The sequence below is a fragment of the Sus scrofa genome, chromosome 1, assembly GCF_054392235.1.
Source record: "Sus scrofa isolate SSC_HxYL_T2T_F1_AM1 chromosome 1, Sscrofa_HxYL_maternal_Yorkshire_Landrace_v2.0, whole genome shotgun sequence".
NCBI lineage: Eukaryota > Metazoa > Chordata > Mammalia > Artiodactyla > Suidae > Sus > Sus scrofa.
This window is the reverse complement of record NC_139383.1, coordinates 133,874,184-133,891,451: the sequence shown is the minus strand read 5'-3', so window position 1 is coordinate 133,891,451 and position 17,268 is coordinate 133,874,184. Positions and strand designations below refer to the sequence as shown.

Here is a 17,268-nt window from a genome sequence, read left to right as displayed (position 1 = left end):
GATCATTGGCGATACCTGGTATATTTTGTTGAAAGTATGCTATTAAAGAAAAATAATGAGCTATTTTTTTGTCTTCTCTGAATCCTTATGCATCACGAAACATAATGTCATTAAAGCAGCAACCACATGGTGCTCACATAGAGTTCTTTCTTTGAGAAAGTGAACCATTAAGAGAAAGTATAACTTTGCATAGCCAGAGTCTAACATACTGTCATCACATAATTGAGCCTAATGAATATTTTCTGAATGCATGAATTAATGAGTTAGAGTGAATTAATGAATCTCCCAAGTTTTAAGTCCATACTTTTAATGATCAGGGTCAAACATATTTATTGAAGACTCTTTCATACACATCATTGTCACTCTGCCAGTTATGAAATGTATAAAATATTATATCACAAAAATGATCACTGTTAAAGATGGTAAAATTTTCATAAAAATGGTGCATGCACTCCTTGCTGGTTGCATTATCAACTTATAATCCCTTTAGAAAGTAACATGACCATTTGTAGCAAAAAGTCAAAAATTTATTCATACTCATTGCTTTCAAAATTCTTGTCTTATGAAAACATTTGAAGAGAAATAAAACAAGATCAACATAAAAATTATTACAATTGATAATACTAGCAAAAAGTTGGAGACAAAGTAAAAGTCCACAAAATAATTATTTTATAGATTATGATACATGAAAACAGTTTAATATTATAAAGCTATTAAATTATAATTAGGTAGAAACAATTAGGTAGAAACATCAAGGTATGTTTATGAGACAATACATGTGAAAATGATAAAATATAAAATACTATGTATGCCATTATTATGAAACACTATAAATACAGTATGTGGATATGGATAATAGGCATAAATAAAACCAGTAGTTGTGTCACGATAATAAGATAACTGGTTTTCATTTTAAAAACATTTATTTGTCTTATATAACCTTTCAATACACTTCTAAAAATTCTTATTTTCTTTTATAAATAGATACTGTGTAGTACCTTTTCTTTGGATAATTCTGTGTCTTTCTAGGGCCTGAGATTCATTATGAGTTGCTCTCAGCATTCCTGTACTGTAATTTAGGAGTACATAGATAACTGGGTGAAAGGTGTATAATATTGATCTCTGGCTATATACTTTTAAGGTTGTTTGAAAAAATAACTTCCCAATATACATTCAATTTCTTATCTGGTTTGTTTTTCCTGAAAGCCAACTTAAGGTAGAAAGTCAAAGGCTTTTTATCTTATAGATATAAATATACATGTATCTTTGTTAATCTGGAGGCAGCACATTAAAATAGAAAGACACACTTGGCTAACAGTTTGGATCTGTTGCTTTTACAAATGGGGGAACCCTGGGAGGCAGGTAAATGAAGTGATTTGGATGGGGATACAGTGCCAATTAATGGCAGAGCCAGGATTAAAACGTACAGGTTTTGAGTAAGTTGAGAACTTTTCCACCCACCCCTCATCCAGAATGCTTTACCTATCACGCGAACATGAGTTGTCAGCTCCCTTCTAGCTTCAGAGTCCATGAAGATTTTTCTCTACACGCAGTGTTGCATCTGTACTACATTCCTATGTCTGAGAAAAACAGGAGTTTCCATCTCAGCCAGAAATTGCTACTTTGTACGCAATTGCACAGGTAAATACTGGGTAAATGCTGGCTCTTGGCAAGTCTTGTCTGCACATTCTCACTGGTTGCATCTCGTCAAAATCAGGTGTTCTGCTTCTCAGCTCTGTAGCCGTCATGTGTGTTCACTTAGCTACAGCATTCCTATCTGTCTTAGCCTCCTGTGTCTTCCCTCTCTACTAGCCACAGGCAGAAATCCTGGTCACAGCAAGCTGCTCCCACTGGGGTAGCTTCCAAAAATCCACAAAGAACAAATTAGTGTTCCTGATTTGCTTCAGAAACAAACAGCAAAGAAGCCTCTCCAACATGCTTGAAAGAAACAAATAAGAGAGAAAAAATAGCTTCAAGGGAAAAAACCTACTGCTATTCTTAAGGGGGCTCTAGGAGAAGACTTCAAAAAAGACAAATGGTTGCTGAGGACTGTTTGCCCATTAGCCTGTGGTGGGCCAATTAGGCGGCACTGGAAGGGAGGATGAGTGGGTAAATTCATTTGAGGGTTCTATGGAGCCAGCCTTGAAACACAGATGATAATATCTAATCTCTAAATTGGTATGTAGTTTGTCAAACCAGGCATCTTTTAAGCATGGCTTCCTCCTTTGCACCCATTTGTTCTTGACCTTCTTATTCCTTCCTTGGTGTTAATATGGTGACTAAGCCCTCTTGTTGTGTCTTGTCTCCTGTTTACAACCTTGTAGAAAAATTTATAATTCTTCTATAATCAGAGCAAAAGGCAGTGAGTAATTAAACTTTTTCGTCTCTTTGGAAAAAATATTTTATTGCCTTTCTTCAATAATATTCATCAGAAACTTTGACAGTAAGTATTAACTGAGCACCTACTATGAATTAGGCACTAGTGTAGCCATCATGGAAAGTCCAGATCTGATTAATGCTTTGTCCTTGTCCTCAAGGATTTCATAGTGTGAAAAAGGGATAGGAGACTTCCTGGGACCAGGTGCTGGTTTAGCCAGTCTTTCAAGCTACCTTTGTGTCATTCCTCCTCTCACGGCTTCTGTGAGCCCAAGCAGTGTCTTTGGTGCATGAGGCAACCATCTAGGAAAGAAAAGCTCTAAATCAGTGGCTCCCAAACTTGGGTCCTTGGATCTGAATCTCCAGATGAACCTGTTGTGCTTTTGGAAACTATCTAATCTAGTATGAATCAGAGTATCTTTGGGAAAGGTCTGTTTTAGAGATTCTCTGTAGGTGATTCTGATACTTCATTAGGTTTGGAAATCACAGTGGATGAGTCAATAATGGGCAAAAGGGAGTGATGGTGGAAATGGATAAGGTAAATTACTATCTGCAGATACCTACAAGTCAGTATACACAATGGTTAAGGATTATAACTTGTGGAGTCATATTGCTTGGGTTTAAATTGTCTCTGTCACTTAGAGCTGTGAGATTTGGGACAAGTTTTAATCTCTAGCTAGTCTTTAGTTTCCACAGTTTGTTAAGTGAGAGAAATAATATTACCTACCTCAGGGGATTATGATGGGATTAAATGGGTTAGCCTCTTAAAACAGAACCACACTGAAGATAAAGACAACATGCCATAAATGTCACTACTGCTACTATTGCTGCTGCTGCTACTGCTGCTGCTGCTAATATTATTGCTACTGCTACTACTACTACTGGTTGTTGTTGTTTTTCTTCTTCCTATTATTATTATTATTATCATGAGGAAGTTTATGCTTAGAGTCTTATACAAAATATAGGTGGGAATTGATAGGAGTTTAGCTCCTTTTAACCCCCCAAGTTAAATAAAACAAAATTCCATTCCATTCCAAGCTGGCTGCAGTGATCTTGGGCTTTGTGGACCCAATCCATTTCAAGCTAGGGGCCGAGGCCCCTACCTCAGGGCTGCCTTGGGCACCACTCTCTTCCAGAATTCTGACATCATAGTCCCACAGGGTCTGGTCTTTGCAGTTGAGTTTTCCTGCTGGTCTGGCTGTGACCTCATTAACTTGGTCAAGAAGAGAACTGACATTCTTCCTGTCATTGAAGATGCTTGGCGCATATACAGATACCACACGATTACTGCAATGGTGGATGTGATCTTTGCAGATCTCTGCCGATGTGGCCCAGCCAAACCAGATGGAGACTGTAGCCCTGAATGGCCACACCTTTGTACACAGTGGAGAATGCTTTGTCATTCCCATTAAGGCTAACTGCATTGACTTCACACCCTCTGCAAAGGCCATATTTGCCTCTCAGGTGAAAGAGACACAGTAGTGGAACATGAAGTCTCAGGAGGGGTTGACCTTAGATCCTCATGAAAAAGGCTACCCTGTGATCATAGATGTGTATGAAACACACCCCAAGGTGAACTGAAGCCCAGTACCATCTGGATTGGGATAGATTGTATTATTACTGTTACATGCTACCAATTGCTGCTATTAGACTAGGTGATTTTTGTACTTTTTAGAAACTTGTAGGCCGGTTTGTGTTTTCTGTGCCCAGTAAATGGCTAATACCTGGCCACCACACTCTCCACTACAATATGCTACCACACATTTTATTGTTTTTCCATTTGAATATGTCAGAGGTGTTAGGAACAACAGGAATTATAAGGCATAGAAGAAATTTTTAAATGTCTTTGTCTATTTCTCATCATGGCCCTCAGTGGGCCCCAAAGTAATATTCATGTGTAAATATATTTGATTCAGTCAGTATTCTTTCTCTTAATCACTGCTCAGAAGTTGGCGTGGACTGCTAGGAAGCACTCTGGCATCAGATTTAGAGTGTGAGTTCTCAACAAAGGGCTGCTCCTGATCTCCATAGCAGTCATGGGCATGCCATGTAATATCTCTGGGTTTATTATCGTCATTTATAAATGAGATTGGGTTGATATCAAGGGTTACCAAAAGAGCATTTCCCTTTATCCTCATGGTTTAATTCACTCTGCTTCTGGTCCAAATTTCAGTAGCAATAAGGCAAAAATACCTACCAATAAGGAGGATAATTAATTTCAGGATGCTGATTGGGCCACAGTCCTAACATGTGTATTTCTCCTTTTCACCTGCTTGTTCTTTGATATACTCACTGTCTTCTGTGGTAGCTGAGCCCAAGACCCTTCTATTATTGCTGACAGGTAGGATTATCTCATGTTTCCCAAAGTATCCTCTGTATAGAGTATTAATTCAATAAAATATTAATAAATCCATCAGGAAAATATTTCCATGATAAAAAAGATTCAGAAATAATATATTAAACAAATTTAAACTGATTTATTTTTTTGATCATCAAAACCTGGAATATTCAAAAGTATACTGTGAATTATCAGTAGGAGAATAAAGTAAAAAATACTTACAAAATATTTTGATTATGAAATCCACACCTTCAAGAAATATCCCAAGTGGAGTTCCTACTGTGGTGCAGTGGGTTAAGAATCAGACTGTAGCAGCTCAGGTCACTGTAGAGGTGCAGGTTTGATCCCTGGCCCAGCTCAGTGGTTAAAGGATTTAGTATTGCTGTAGTTGTGGCATAAGTAGCAGCCATGGCTTAGATTCAGTCCCTGGCCTGGGAACTTTCATATGCTGTGGGTGAGGGCATAAAATGAAAAAAAGGGAGGGAGTTCCCGTCGTGGCTCAGTGGTTAACAAATCCGACTAGGAACCATGGGTTTGTGGGTTCGATCCCTGGCCTTGCTCAGTGGGCTAAAGATCTGGCATTGCCGTGAACTGTGGTGTAGGTTACAGATGCGGTTTGGATCCTACATTGCTGTGGCTCTGGTGTAGGCCAGTGGCTACAGCTCTGATTAGACCCCTTGCCTGGGTACCTCCATATGCCACAGGAGTGGCCCAAGAAATGGCAAAAAGACAAAAAAAAAAAAAAAAAAAAAAAAAAAAAAAAAAAAAAAGGAAAAAAAGCAAAGAAAAAAGATATGTTCCAAGGGATCAGTGTTTCATGGAGTACACTTTTGCAAATGTTGGAAGAATATTTACCAGTTTTGGCTTCTAAAGGAGGTAACAAACAAATTTTCTCTCAGAGGTTCTATAAGGAAAAGTAACTTATCCTAAGACACATTCCTTGAAAAAGCAAATTTGGAAACTTTGTGTATTTATCCAACCACTACAGTATAACACATTCTGGCCTTTCAGTTCAAAGATCTAGGGAACATTGTATTTAAGGATGTATACAAATGTGAGATGGAGGAAGAAATCTTAAGCCCAAATTACTTGGTCCCTGTTGCCTGGCTAGGTCTCTTGTACCAGTCCCATCAATGCTCACATGCCAAACAAAAACAGGGTTTAACTCCCTGACACCCAGTTTCTAAAAGGCTGTCAATCCTGACTTAGTCTTTTTGTATTAAAAGGAAAAGATTGAAATTGTTACTCTTGCTTGATTCATTGGACCAAAGGAGCAATTGCAGGGACTCAACAAGCCTGTAAAGTGTAAAGGCTGGCAGTTCTTGTTCCAGGGTGAATGTTAGATTTTTGTCCTGAAGGAAAGAAAACTTACTACAATCCCTTTCTTTTAAAAAAGAGAATGTAGGAAAGAACATGAGATCACAAATCTTTTTGTAGTAGATGTCCTGTTTCTGGGAAGGTGCTGCCATGACCTATCCTTTGTTTCAGTGGAGTTAACTTCTTAAATTCAATAGCATTTTGTCAAAATAATGGGAGGTTTCACTAGCTTTTACTATATCCATACATTAGTGGGACTCTGAGTAGATTTCAAATAATGATTTGTCCAAGCCAGATTTGAATCCAGGAACATACAAAAGAAGGTGGGGTTACTGCAAGTAGTCATAAGTGAATAGAGGGTATTATATGACTTCCCTTTATTTGAAGATGCAAGCCTCATTTTTTTTAAGATGGGCAATCATGACCAGTTGATATTTCTTTGACCTAGGTATTATGTGCCCAAACCAGGATTGCTATGTTATTTTAGAAGGCAGCCCTTTAAAAATCAAGTCATTTGGCAATGTGAGTTTAACAGAGAAAATGATGGCTCAGTTAAACATTTTATCAATAATGCAAAAGGTGGTTTTAAAATAACATATACTCTATATTTTTTAATAGAAGTAGACTAACAGATTTTAGAGTCAACGCCCATATAACTTATGATGGTACTTTTAAATAGTAATACATGTACTTGGTTAGAAAATTTAAATTGTATATAAGTACAAAATAAAAATATCTCACCACCTCACCCTCTATAAAGGTAACTACTGTTGAGTGTGTGTGTGTGTGTAAAGCCTAATGATAATAATAGCAATAATATACCAGCATCCATCTGTTACTCTTTCTTGTTATCATTTTGACAATCGTTCAGATTTTCAGGTTGTTTTAAAATAATCATAGCATGTGCATACCTGTACAAATGTTTGTTTTCACATAACTTTAATAATGGATTTGCTGCATTCTCTATAAGGCAACATAATACTCTGTCACAAGATCTATCATCAATTATTCAATCAATGGGAACAATTTCTAAAGTTAATCTTACACACAAAATAAGAATATATTTTCCTCACTGTTTTAGCCTGTTGATAAGACAGAATAGTGTATTTCCACAAATAGTGTATTTCCTTATTAAGATACACATAGATACTTTAGATGCATGATGCTAATTGGATAACCTTTTGAAATATATGTAGTGTAAGTATCCATTAGTGTAAATAGTAACTATAGGAGATTTTCAAGTCTGAATTGGCAGTTATTCTCCAAAAGCCACATTTAAAGAAGATTTGGACTAGAAATTTTGTTTCCTGTGGTGACCTTGAATCAAAGAGGGAAAACATCAAGCCAAATTATAATCATAATCTGTGTTATAATCTGATAGGCTGAGGAGATAAGAGTAGGAAAGGAAGAAAAGGAAATAATTGTTGAGTAAGTTTAATGTGCCAAGAATTGCGTTAGGTGTTAGCACTAACGTTATTTTTAATTAAGGGATTATTGTTATTGATTATTTAATAATCAGCTTTCCTGAAGTTGTTCCAGCCACTGTGAGATAGATGTTGCAGTCAAGAGTCCTTATTTTTTCCTTAAATGTGCTCTCATCTACAACAATTCGGCCTCTGTGACTGATGATAAAATCTAGGAAGGAGATAATATGAAGAAGGCCAAGATGGACTGAGATTCTTTCTAATATCAACAATAACCTGACAGGGCTGAAAAAAGTGCATGAAAATTAAGTTATTCACCCATTCCTACCAACCTAGCAAATTTTAATGTCAGCCTTGCAAATGGTTATGATCACCAGATAGAAAACTTAGGGAAAGAAAAATTAGGGCATATGCAAGGATAATTAAGAAGCAGGCAAATTAAAATTTAAATGAAGGCTTTCAGTAATGGCAATGCGTTTCTTCACTGACTGATACTGGACATTATCTATTCTTTCATCATTTTGCTGTGTGTACCTGTGAGAAGGCTTTGGGAAATTTCACTTAAGAAGATAAGAAAAGAGGTTAATCAGTCAGACCTTTCCGCTTTCCAGACCGCTATTTTATCTCTGGCAGTGAGACCCTCACCTGTACTTCAGAGGGGTGGGTGATTATAAGCATGAAGTATTGAGCACAGTAAGGATTCAGTAAATGACAGCTATTGTTATGAGGATCACTGTCACTACAGTTTTGCTTTTGGCAATTCACTCATTTCTAGCTTCCCTTAATAATGAAACCACCAGTAATTTATTTTCCATGACTCTTAATTCCTTTTAAGTCTATCCTATCTCTCAAAGTAGCACATTTCCTATTTGCTGCCTAATATATAAAGTAGCATTTCCTTCCTTTGTACATGCCTTAATAATATGACACCTCATTCTTTAATCTCCTTTTTTTCTTGATAAGTCTATTTGACCATATGAATGCCATTCATGATCACATTGTCGTCAAGAAGTGGTGGAAAGAGTATGGCAGGAGATGATGGAATAGATGTGGATTCAGATCATTTCTGACCCTCTGCTGTTAGCTCAGTAGCCATTCGGGGCCTGTGAGGATTAAGCGAAATGACATATGGAAAGACATTAACAAAGTGCATGGCAGATAGTGGGTGGTGAGAAAATATTATTTTTTCTGCTCTAGCAGCAGCCCTGTTTCTTATATTCTTCCCTTCCTACCTTTTAGCTTCCTAGCATAAGAGATACTATGATTCTAGAGCAACACTGTGCAGTAGAACTTTCCCCAGGGATGGAAATGTTCTGTATGGTAGCCATTAGTCACAGATAACTTTTCATATTTAAATTTAACAATTAAATTTTCAGCTCCTCATTTGTACGAACCGTATGTCAAATGCACAATAGCTACAATGCTAGTGGCAACACATATCAGACTATACAAAAATAGAATGTTTCCTTTTCCTTAAGGTTCTATTTGACAGCATTGTTCTCTAACTATAGGTTATAAATGTGACTAGTGTGACTGCAAAACTGTTTTTAATTTTAATACTGTTTAATTCCTTTTCATTTAAATGTAAACAGCCACAAGTGGCTACTGGCTAGCGGATCCAACAGCAAAGTTTTATAGTATCACAAGCACTAGTCAACGTCTTTGCAGATTTTAGTCGACATTTTGAGATTTTATTTGATCCCAGTGATTCTGAGGTGTGGGTAAATTAATCTCTTAACTCCAAGTGTTTGTAATGTGTTTTTGGTTTCCTCTTTTCCTTTATAACTAGGCTTGATTCAGCCTGCATGTGATATGCTTAGGTAATTAGCTGTCCTTAGTTTTTTAAGTCAAAAACCTTTATATATCTCATTGGAATTTACTGATCTCACTTATTTTTAAATCTAGCAACAAAGTCAACAAAGGGCTTTTCAGTAGTATACTTAATACTCTTCAGTGAATGACAAGGTTTAGAGAAAGTATATGAGAAAATGACAGTCTGTAGCAAGGAGGTCTTAATCACAGAGATACAACACACTGATAAGCTGTGATCACTTCAGAGGTGTGTGATGAGTAATTTGTTGCTATTAATAAAGCGTCAACATTTGCAAATTATTCGCCTTTTTATGTTAAGAAATTAAAACAGTCTTGATCACTGGCATAAATGATGTCAGTCTTATTTACATGCTGTCATGTAAATGGGAAAGAAATGTGGTGTGGAGTTATATCTGACACATTGGTGATTGCTCTCATACCTGGGTTCCCTTATGAGATTGGGTCATTGATCAAAATGGCATCCATGTGTGTCACTGTGGAGAAAACTGTTAAAAACATTATAAGCAGTGTGATGTCAAGCAATACATTATACTGATGCTTGGTCATGGGGACTGCACATTTTTCTCACTGCTTGAATCTTGTTTTTATTTATTTATGTCTTTTGTTTTTTAGAGCCACACCCTTGGCACATGGAGGTTCCCAGGCTAGGGGTCTAATCGGAGCTACAGCTGCTGGCCTACGTCAGAGCCATAGCAGCGCCGGATCCTTAACCCACTGAATGAGGCCAGGGATCGAACCCACAACCTCATGGTTCCTAGTCGAATTCCTTTCTGCTGCGCCATTATGGGAATTCTTGTATTTTTTTTTAATTAGATGGCATTTATTTAGTAATTAGGCTGTTTTAGGTATAAAAAAGTATGGCTTGAATGTGGTTTGAAGGTGAAGTAGTATCAAGGATACATCTGTTGACAGTGAGAATTGAAAGGTGATGCAGTGGAAGAGGTATTCGGGGGATTAGGACAGAGTTGAAAAGTACAGTGTCTGGAAGCCTTCACAAGCAACGAGAGGTTTAAACATTTAAGGGAAAGGAGGAAAAGGTCATAGGAAGACATGTCTGAAGGTCAGAAAGTAATATACTATTGCTAACTGCATGCAGAATGATTATTTAACTGAGTTCCCTGAAAGAGTTCAGGTTTTTGTTTGTAGATTCTGAAGACGCTTGTGTCTAGAATACATATAATGAGGGAGTTTGGCATCTGTTCTTCTCTAGTTCCTTTATTTTACTTAGGAACAGAACACAATTGTTACAGGAAAGACGATATGTTAGAAACTCTCATTGGATTCTGTAATCTTTCAGCTCAGATACAAATAAATGACCATCTGCAAAGAAGTTTCATCCTGAGGAAAACTGTGATTACTTCTAATTCATCTTGTTATTAAGGTAAATTGTATCAGAAGATTTATATTCCCCAGTTTTCTAAGAATAGAGTTGGAGTTCCTTCTAGAAAATGGCAGATGGGCACAAATACCATCTCAGACCCTCTGTCTGTGGGAGGAAGAGGCAAGTTTGGCTAGTATAGTATCTTCTGCCCATTTAGTTTGTTCTTTCTTTGCTGATGCATATATAGATTTAAAAGCCCATTAGGGGAGAGTGTGTTCTGTCCTTAAGTAGTGGAAACACATGATCTGATGACTGTTCTATAAACAGACCTAAGCTTCATTTTAGACAGGAATAGGTTTTCATTTATTTGGAGGCTAATTATAAATTGGAATGATATTCCTTTTGATGGACAATTCAATTGCATTTAAATTCAAATTAACATCTGCTGTTTATACTTTATATTGTACAATCTACCTGAATCTAGTCAGAAGCTATTAAATATCTGTGGCTAGAGAATCTTTGTTCTCTGAAGAGTTTAAAGAAAAAAAGAGCATTTCCTAAACCCTCCTTATTGGAAACAGATTGTAGTTGCCCTTGAAAATCAAGGATGCTTTCCTTTGTCCACAATATATTAAAGGTGGCTGTGCAAATATGCACAAACATATTTCGCTATGAGGAGGATGTTAAAAACGTTTAGCCCTTTTCAGATAATATGTGATTTGAATGAAAAATGTGTATTATTCTATTTATAATACTAGTTTAGATACTGACTTATTTAAGATTTAGTTCATATTTATAAGTACATTTTACTCCATAGATACATTAATTCTACTCATACATGCATTCATTTATAGCTGTACTTTATATATGTGAATCCCATATTCATATATGGTAATATTTACAGTTGGATATATACAGATAGATAGGCATGTACATATATAATAAATCAGCATTTCACAATTGAAAAACTGGAAATAATTAGTATGGTAATTATTAGTTTTAGGCATTTTGCTTTTCTTTAAACTCTCATTCACTTACAGATCACATGATGATATTATAGGTAGTATAATATTATGATATTCACCTGCTGCCAAATGCCTGAAGAACATCTGTACTTTTCACCGGAGAAACAAGTGAAGCACAGTGACATAGGAGCAGACCATCCATGCTCAAGGATCACTATAAATTTATGGGTGAAGACATATACAATCTACTTACAGCTGTTATTTTTAAAATTGTAGAATCATAGAATTAGCATTTCTTCCAAAAAGTAATTAGACAATTTATAAATGACAGGAAGTTCTTACGGCATGATAGCCTGTCTAAACTTAGTCCTAACATTGCATTTAAAATGTTGAAGAGATAACTGATCCTGTTGAATGGTCGTTTTTATCTTTTAAAAATAGTACCAGGATGGTTTTCTTATTATTTGAGAAGATTTTAATGTGAAATCAGCATAACATTATATTAAAATACGACAGATTTTGCATGAGCATGAACTTGAATAAGACTTCAAGGTCCTTGAAGTATATAACTGTTTACTAATTATTTATTTGACAGACTATGGCTTTAAAACTTCAAAATAGGTTTAAAAATGTTAATCATTAAAAATCTTGAGATGAGTAAATGTGAGCCTTTATTAGGCTCTCGAGATGGGCACATAGCTCAGAAGTTCGGTGTTCCAAATCCCTGTGCAGCACCTAATCTTCTCTTTAAATGTTAAGGGCTGTCTCATGCTCCCTAGCAATTCATCTCTCTAGAATTCTTCCTGGTTTATAAAGACCCAACCCCTACCTTTACATTTTTCTCCTACTCATACCTAGAATGCTCCATGAAAGTTGGAATGAGAGGTGAAGGCAGGGTTGGGGAATTGCCAGAAGAAGCTGACTGGCTGGCACATAGGAAACACCGAGTCACCGAGCCAAGTAGCATGCACATGGCATTAACAGTGACCCTATATGTATTGTCCTCCATCTTGCAGGATCAGAAATGATTTCTTTTTATTTTTTATGAAGGTATAGTTGATTTACAATGTTGTGCCAGTTTTTCCTGGGCATGTGTCTGGACAAAACTATAATTCAAAAAGATGTGCGCACTCATATGTTCATAGCAGCACTATTCACAATAGCCAAGACATGGGAGCAACCTAAGTGTCCATCAACAGATGAATGGACACAGAAGATGTGGTACATATATACAGTGGGATACTACTCAACCATAAAAAGAACAAAATAATGCCACTTGCTGAAAATGATTTCTTTTTTTTTTTCTTTTCTTTTTTTTTTTTTTTTTTTTTTTTTTTTTTTGTCTTTTTGCTATTTCTTGGGCCGCTCCTGCGGCATATGGAGGTTCCCAGGCTAGGGGTCTAATCGGAGCTGTAGCCACCAGCCTACGCCAGAGCCACAGCAATGCGGGGTCCAAGCCGTGTCTGCAACCTACACCACAGCTCACGGCAACGCTGGATCGTTAACCCACTGAGCAAGGCCAGGGATCGAATCCGCAACCTCATGGTTCCTAGTCAGATTCGTTAACCACTGCGCCACGACGGGAACTCCTGAAAATGATTTCTTAGCTCACCAAAACTGAATCTGTCTCTCAAGGAGGACTCAGGTTAACAAAAATTCACAGATATATACGAATATGTATATATATATATACACACACGCACAGATACACATAATCCTGAGTAGTATTTTTAAAACCAGATTGCCAATTTATTACTTCTTAAAAGGAAATGTAACTTTTACACGTTAGAATATTCCTAATAGCATAACCAGAACATCTTCTCTTGCCAATTTAAAAGAAAGTCAAATCATTATTGGAAATTTTTTGAAGAAAACGAAAAAAGTGTTCCTTAAGAAAAAAAATGTGTAAGACCCATGAAAAACAAAGAGCCAGTACCTTAATTTTCAAAGAGGTTTTTTCTTTTTCTTTTTTTTTTTTTGCAAATAATTAAGTAAAAGCTAATGTCAATTTTTTAAATGGACAAAAAGATAAGTACCTAACAGGTGAAAACAGTTTGCAGAAAAACAAATAATAATGACCAATAAACATGTGACAAATAAACTTCACACATAAAGACATGAAAATTAAAATAAGATACAGTTTTTATCCTGTGAGTTCAGCAAAAATTTAAAAATTCAGTGATATTTAGTATTGGTGAGGATATGGGGGAAGAAGTCATCTCAGATAAAATGAGTGAAGTTAGAAATTGGTAAAACATTTCTGAAAGGAAATTTGGCATTATTGCTCAAAAATTCCAATTTGAAGTACCTTTGAGCCAGAACTCCACAGCTCAGGATTTACCTTAATAACACACTTACAGAAGGGTGCTAAAATATCTGAATGGAATGTACCTTGTAATAGCAAACAATGAAAACAATATTTCCCTTCATCAGGGGATTGCCGATAAATTAAGTCAATGTATTGGACAGAACACCCTACCTCAGTGAGAAGATAATTAAGTTAGACCTATTGATTATGATGTAGAAAGAGCTTTAAGATGTATTGTTAGTTGATATACAAAGTGTGCATTACATGTTCTCCTTTGTGTAAGTAATAGTCAGATATATTTTACTAGAAAAATACAGATAAAACTATAAGTGGTGGGAGATGTTTAGTTCTCATTTTATACCTTCCTGTGCAACTTGAAAATTTCATGTACTTTGCCTAGATTTCATTTAATTACAATCATATTCACTTAAGTAGACACATGTGCATGTATATGTGCACATGTATATACATTATATATTTATATATATATTACACATATAGCACAATTTTATAAAGTAATACTTAACCAAATAACTTCAATCTTCTTCCTATAGAAGTCTATTTACTAAATTTTATTTTTTCTGGTCACTCTTTGATTGGTCACTACTTTACCACATTCAAAATACTCTTCTTTCATTATTTTCTTGTTATGTGACTTTGGACAAATCAGTTCATCTTTCTGAGCTTCTTAGGTTGTTTATATGTTGTTCATTCTAGTAGAACAAGAGAAATGCCTTTGTCAAGGTGGTGCTATAAGGACTAAATAATAAATCTACTATGTACATAGTTCAATGTCTGGAATCTAAAGGATGTACCATAAATATTCATCTATTTCACTCATCCATTGCTTTTGCTTTTTTTATTTTCCTCCCCAATGTCCCTTTCCCCTTTCTTCATCTTTGGCTTCTACCAGATAGGGCTCTGCTCTGAGACCCCAGAGTCAGAGTACTTTAGACAACCCTATCATGGGCCAATTATATTCTTCAGAGGTAGCTGAGAATCTCACCACCATCTATAAAATTGTTTCCAGAAAGTGAGTCACAAATTAAGTCTTGGAGCACAATCCTTTGAAAATTGGAGAGTGTCTGGCCTGTGACTAACAGCATTAAATAGAGATGCATTCTTTCTCCATTTTGCTTATTATCTATAACTCAGTGATACTTTTCATTGCCCCCAAAGAGCACGATTGAGCTTTTGTTAAAACCCTTTCAATTTAAACACTCTGATACCCCAAGTAGAGTGTTCATGGAGATTATGCTTTGCCTTCAACATGGGGAAGTGTTTACTTGGTGGAGCACTTGCTATGAGCCAGACACTGTGTCAGTTGTTTGATAGGTGTTATCTCATTTAATCTTCACAGTAAGCCTATGAGCCTCTTGTCATTATTACTCTTACCATTTTCTGAAACAGGGAATAGGCTCAGAGAGGTTAAGTAATGTAGACAAGGCCATACAGCTTTTACATGGGAGAATCAAAATGCTTATCCACATCCACCTAGTGCCAAAGCCTATGCTTCTTCTAGTTGTTGTTAACTGAATGAAGTTTGCTACCCTGAAGATGTTTGCATCTTACTTCCAAAAATGTTCTTTATTATTATTTTTGTGTCAGCATTGGCATTACAACATTTGACCCATAGACAGTCCTCCTATACAACTTTAAACTTGCTGTGTAAAGAAGTAACCTTTTTTTGACCTTGATAGAGTAATTTTTCAATCACTGTTTCATAGAAGAATACTTTTTTGGTTGGCAGGAGCCGTGATTGTTTGAATGGTTACCCATCCTCTTGTTAAAGCCTCTGGAGTTAGTAGTGGATTTTCTAAAAGTATGCTTTGCTATGATGCCCATCACTCCTCTCTGCAGTGCCAGAGGAGTGCCATGACATGAAGATTCCCACTCATTCACAAAAGCCTATTCACTAAAATTTCAGGAGGAGGCTAGAAGCATTCAGGTCATAAGCACCATTGCTCTAGCATGGGCTTTCAGAAACATGACATAGGATGCATAAGAATGTCTTTTTATTGTACTTTTCTCTTAATGGACTGTAGTTGCCTCCCTCATCCTGTACTGTGCCTGTGTCTATAATTGTTTCCTTTAACATTAGTCCACTGTGCAAATATGCCATGTCCAGTTGAATTTTTGTGCTCCTTCCCTTCTGTACTAGCTGTCAGAATCCCCTGCTCTCTTTTCAAGAGCAAGAAACCGTTTTAATATTTTTATTTTACCCACATTCCTCTTAATATTGTGTATTATACTTGGGCCAGATAGAATTATATTCTGAGCTTTATGATGTCAATTACCTATTGCTTCATAACAAATCACCTCCAAAAGTAGTGGTTGAAAACAACATCCATTTATTTTTCTCATGATTGTGCAGGTCAGCTGTATAAGCTGGGGTCTGCTGGGTCCTTTATTCATCTTGGCTAGACTTCTTTGTGAATCAGTGGTGAGTTCAGGTCAACTGTGGGCCAGCTTTCCTGATCTTGGCTGGGACAAATGCTCTAACTTGACTCTGATACACATGGTCTCTCATCCTTGAGGAGCCTAATAACTCAGACTTATTCACATGGGAGCTGGGCAGTGTTCCAAGAGAAAATAGAGAAATAGCAGATGCAGGCAAGGCCTTTTAAGGCCTAGGCTCAAAACTGGCACTCTGGTATCACTGCAATATTTTATTGTCCAAAGAAAGTTGCAAGCCCACTGCAGACTCAGGAGGTCGAGGGTGCAGATTCCTTCAAGGGAGGAGCTGCAAAGCCACATGGCAAATGATGTGGATGCAGGAAGTGGTGGAGAACTGAGGTCCTTTCTGTAAGCAATCATCCAAAAGTTCCCTCTTTTTGCTTTACTCTGTCAACAAAGTAAATTCGAGGTCTTGGCTAATCTATGCCCAGGTGCTGTCCTAGTGAGCTAGCTAACTGCAGTGACAGATACCCAGTGGTTTCTGCATGATGTTTAAAAGATATGTAGTGAAAGAGCCTGTAATTAGAGTCATTACCACCAGCTGATGTTCTCAGTGGAATGGCAATAGGCAATGTCATCTGCCCAGGACCCAAGCTGACTACTTGGGATGCCTGAAATCCCTGCCAGAGGAGTTGGAGTCCAGAGCGATGTATGAGGGGATGGGCTCTCCAAAGTGCCGTAATAGAGTGGACACTTTCTCAGCTATCTCTGATAAAAAAGTAGAAGTTATTATTTTCTTACCACAATGCCTGTTCTCAACTCTCATTGCTGCCAAATAAAGCTGAAATCAGGTTTTTCTGGTCTCTCACAGGTGTTTGATAACTAATATGCTACCTGGCTAGATAGCTAAATAACTTGGTGCAGGTAAAATACGTATGTTTCCAGAAAATCCTAGAGCAGCAGGAAACTTTGGTTCTACAGAATAGTAA

The 17,268-nt window shown here is 36.7% G+C and overlaps 1 protein-coding gene and 1 pseudogene across 15 annotated transcripts in view; both read left to right on the top strand.

The window, feature by feature from the left end:
- The window catches only part of SEMA6D (semaphorin 6D), a 597,185-nt gene that overhangs the window by 29,196 nt on the left and 550,721 nt on the right, over positions 1–17,268 (top strand). The window lies entirely within an intron of this gene.
- LOC110259502 (rRNA 2'-O-methyltransferase fibrillarin pseudogene) lies at positions 1,496–4,078 on the top strand (annotated as a pseudogene).